The sequence below is a fragment of the Carya illinoinensis genome, chromosome 12 (genome assembly GCF_018687715.1).
Source record: "Carya illinoinensis cultivar Pawnee chromosome 12, C.illinoinensisPawnee_v1, whole genome shotgun sequence".
Lineage (NCBI taxonomy): Eukaryota > Viridiplantae > Streptophyta > Magnoliopsida > Fagales > Juglandaceae > Carya > Carya illinoinensis.
The window spans coordinates 13,316,019-13,321,013 of record NC_056763.1 but is presented as its reverse complement, the minus strand read 5'-3'; the positions used below and the strand labels follow the sequence as shown (position 1 = coordinate 13,321,013).

At 35.4% G+C, this 4,995-nt stretch overlaps 1 non-coding gene across 1 annotated transcript; it reads left to right on the top strand.

Moving 5' to 3' along the window:
• The first annotated feature begins 3,830 nt into the window (after nt 1-3,830).
• On the top strand, nt 3,831-3,938 carry LOC122290559. The gene has a single exon (XR_006236422.1). It is a non-coding gene; the product is annotated as a small nucleolar RNA R71 (small nucleolar RNA).
• Nucleotides 3,939-4,995: the final 1,057 nt, after the last annotated feature.

The following is a 4,995-nucleotide window of genomic DNA, read 5'->3' as shown; positions in this document are numbered from 1 at the left end:
CGTGATGTCATTATCCGGACGTCTCGATTTCCCCGTGTCCGTGCGTGGGGATTTGGGGGCGTCACACTCATTGCTAGTCCCTAGCAATTTTCATGTCAAAACAACAAAAGAGATCAAAGAAAATCACACACAAAGGCCACCATGTCACAATTTCTAGATTCTCGTGTCAAAGCAATCTAAAAAATCCAATAACCCATCAAGATCAATCCACTTATTTCAATCCATGGAGTGTGTGTGTTCTCCAAGCTATAACCATCTTACCACTAACCTTGACACATGCAACATTAAGAATGTCTCAAGCGAAAGGTTCAACTCCATAACTTAAGGGTATACAAGTGTTTCCTATGAGGATTCTTTCTATGGAGTTGACAAGGGGTGTATACACACTCTCATCGGGAATTAAGCAATTATGTACAAGCAACAAACAAATATTGATCTTATGATAGAAAAACTAATAAATGAGACTTCTACCAGTCTTTCCAAAAACTTACTTAGGAACAGAACGGTCAACACAAAAGGTTGTAACGTGGCTTAGGTTCGGGGCTATATAAAAAAAAAAAAAGATGAAAATGATTCAAAAAATTCCAAGTACATACAAAGAGAATCTTATTAAATATCTCAGTATACCACACTTCTCACTTGATGTACTCTCCAACTTTTCAGATCATCAAAAAATAATGCTTTTCCTTCTTCTTCCTCTTCTCTCTCTTTTTTTTTTCAACAATTTGATGGACAAACACATGCCACTTTGGTATTCTTGCCATTTCTACCCAACCTTGTTTCCTTTTTCTTCTTCTTCTTCTTCATTTTTTTTTTCTTTTTTTTCCATTGAAGCTCACTCAATTAAACATTTTGCAACTTGTACTCTTTTTTCTTTTTTTGTTCTTTTTTTTTAATTGAAAATGAGAAAACAAAAGAAAGAAAATGCAAATTCCACACCTAGTATACACTTGGAAGTAAAAAGCGTAGAAAAATTAGTGTATAGGTTACTCCAATGTGAAGAGGCATGGATGATATGGGCATATGAAAAGAAAAATTAGCTACATGTGTTTATTGGCTCAAAGTTGGCTACATGTGTCCAATTCAACAGATCAATGAACGCTTATCACAATTTCCTACATTTGTAGGCTCTCAATCCTCTCCAAACTCACATGAATACTTAAGCGAAAGAGTTCTCTAGCTACATGTGTCAATCAACCATCTTATCATAAAACTTGGACGAATGCATTGGGGGTTCTGTGAATGTTTCAGTAAAAATAATTATGGTGAGTTTGATGAATTCACAAAGATAGCTATGAATGAGAATGAGTACACATGTGAACATGGTGCACGTGTTATGCAAAAAATTGACATATGAAAATATGTCATAGAGTTCCAACAAGCATTTTAAATACTGAATCTGCACCACCACCCCCCAACTTAAATAAAACATTGTTCTCAATGTTTAAGAATTAAAATTGAATGGGGAGTAACTAAAAATGGTAGAATACACTTGATGAGTGACAATGGTAGCTCGCTAAGCACCAAATATGGTAACCTGAAATGACAAAATGAAACTATCCTGCAAACAAAAATAAAGAAAACAACAGCAAACAAAAAGGAAAAGAAAGAAAGAGAAAATGAAAATAAAATAAAACAAACAAAGAAAAACATACATGCGTGGTGCGGTCAAGGTTGATAGACCGGATCCATAAGTGGAATGTCTTCAACTTCCGGAACTTGCCTATCAATTAATACTTTAAGGTGTTGACCATTTACTTTAAAGATCCGACCATCCTTAGGATCCTCTATTTCTACCGCTCTGTTTTTAAAAATATTTTTCACTACAAAGGGGCTAGTCCACCTAAGCCAAAGTTTTCCTTGGTGCTTGTGAAGTCCAAAATCATATAAGTATACTCGGTCATTAGACTCAAACCTCTTCCTAAGAATATTTTACCATGAAATGCTTTCGTTTTAACCTTATAGATTTTAGACTTAGGCAAATGTTTCAATTTAACTCTTGGTGCTTTCATACTTATAGGAATTTGTCTTTCACCTTTTTTAGGCAACTCCTCAAATTTTGGTTGCTATGCCCATGTTCCATAATCCTAAGTTTTATAAAAAACAGCAGAAATATCAACAATATTAGATAAATCACTAATAGTATCAAACTCAGAGTTAACAAGGGAATATTCAAGGGGATCAAAATCATAAGTTATGTGAACTCCCTTGTTTATGAGTGTGTCAATCATCATCCCCTATTGGTTGTTTTTCAATATAGAAAATATTCAACTCGCGAGTCATATTCCCAAAAGAGAGCTTCATTAGACCATTCATGTAGTTAATAAGAGTAGCGAGAAAAGGTCTACCTAAAATTAAGGGGACTTTAGAATTAGAGTCAACAACAGAACTAGTGTCAAGGATTAAGAAATCAACAGAATAATAAAAGTTGTCAATTTGGATCAAAACATCCTCAACTATCCCTCTCGGTTTCTTAACTGAACGGTCAGCCAATTGAAGCACAACAGAAGTTGGCTTAATTTAACCTAAACCAAGCTGCAAATAAATGGAATAAGGCATCAAATTAACACTAGCTCCTAAATCTAGCAAGGCTTGCCCAAACTCATGATTCCCAATATTACATGCAATGGTTGGACAACCAAGATCCTTGTACTTAGGAGGAATTCCTAGCTCAATTAGAGCACTAATTTGCTCTATCAGAAATGCTGTCTTCTTAACATGGTACTTCATCTTAATTGTACACAAATCTTTGAGAACTTTTGCATAAGTAGGAACTTGTTTAATTACATGAAAAAGAGGAAGGTTAATCTTTACCTGCCTGAGGTTCTCTAAGATTTCACTGCTAGAATTGAAAGTTCGCATACCAAATTTTAAAGCTTGAGGAAATGGTACCTTACCTCAGCTTCCTTGGGAAACTCGGTTCTATCATTACTTTGTTTCTCTTCAACATCCTCTAACTTATCAGTTGTTGGGATGTGTAAGGACTTATCGCTTCTTGTCACAATGGCATTGACCTCTTTCAAATTTCCTTGCACCATATGCTGACCTTGGGGTGTAGATTGAGGTTGAGAAAGGAACTTGTCACACTCATTTACACTCAAGGAGCTCATCATCTTGGATATATGACTCTTGATATCTTTGTTTTCTTCAATTGCTTGTATAGTCAAAGATTCAAACTTTTGATTAGTTTTAGCCTGTGCTTCAAAAAAAGTATGTAAAGTATCTTCTATGAAGTTCCTAGAAGATGAATGTGTATCATATGGTGCAGGATATGATCTAGTGGGTTGTGCAAGCGGCTAGTTTTCAGACTTCCAGCTAAAATTGGAATGATTACACCACCCAGGATTGTAGGTATCAGAGAAATGTGCAACAAGCTTCATGTACATACCTAAGGCATTACATTGTTCCTCATACATCCCTCTCATTTTAGCAAATGTGGGACACTCTTGGGCAAGGTGATCTACCCCGCCACACACAAAACATGGTCCAAAAGACTCTGCATGATTAGCCACGTGTGCTGGCTTTAAGTCTTTATTCTTCAACACCTCTAACTCCCTAGTGAGCATCTCAACTTTAGCCTTTAGGTTATCTTCTTCCCTGATATGGTAAACTCCACCACTAATTGGATTTCCTGCAGGTCGTGACCTATTTGTGCTCTCAGTAGCACTAGTTTCAATCCAAGTGTGAGCTTTTTTAGTAAGCTTATTGAGGTATTCTATGGCTTTATGAGGATCTTTCTGTAAGAACTCACCATTACACATCATCTCCACAAATTGGTACTCTCTAGGTGTAAGTCCCTCATAAAAATAGCCCATAAGCACCAATTCTCATACTCATGGTGAGGACACATACTCAACAATTCCTTAAATCTCTCCCAAGACTGATACAAAGTCTCACTGTCCTTTCGTGCAAAGGTGGAGATTTGCCTTTTTAAAGCATTGGTCTTATGTTAGGGAAAGTATTTATTAAAGAAGACCTAAGTCATCTCATTCCATGACCCAAAGAGAAAGGAAAGAACTTAAGTCTCACAATGCCATCAGTTGCATTTTGATTATGAAAAGTTGCAACTACTTCCTCAAACCCCCTAATGTGCACATATGGATTTTCATTTTCCAAGCCATGAAAAGTAGGGAGTAACTGTATCATCCCTGTTTTAAAATCTAGTTGGTGAGTATTAGCTAGAAACATAATGCATGACGGTCTGGCTGTGTGTGTAGGGAGGAGGTAATCTTGAAGGGTCCTAGTGGGTCGATCTTTGTGTTCACTCATTTCCTCAGAATTAGAAGAATTATCAAACAAATGAATAGAAAAATTACTCTGATTGTAACACAGGTCTACAAGCAAACCAACCCAAGGCGTCTCTATACCTGTGCATGCAAGGTGGAGAAAAATTCAACACTTAAAAAAAAAAAACTATAAAAAATAAATAAATATGTAACAAGCTAAAAGAGGGAACAAAGTTATCGCTTTTACAAACTGCTAAAAATAAAAATTGTCTAGAAATTCTTCTACTGTCTTCCCGGCAATGGTGCCAAAATTTGATTACGCCTAAATAATAACGCGGTAGTTGTAACACAACTTTGGGGTGTCGATTCCACTGAGAGACAAATTAAAAGAATAACAGAAGGAACAAAGAAACTAAAAAAAATACTAAATGATTAATGAAGAACATAGATTAATTTTAAATGCAAATTGAATAGAGGCAATGTTACTAACGGAAGAAATACTCAAATTTGACAAATAGAATGGAATTGGGAATCCCTTGCACAATTCCGGTATTTTGATTATTCTTAATTCATTAGATAACTCAATTGGGAACTAAATTCTCAAAATTTCCAATTAGAAGATATAGATTTATAAACCAAAATTAAATTAAATGTAACTCTTTGAAAAATCATTCACCACTTTTAAAATACGTAAATTACTATCCCTATTGAGAAAATCCAACGACCACAATATACTCAAAAAGTGATATTGCAGCAAAGAACTAAATCA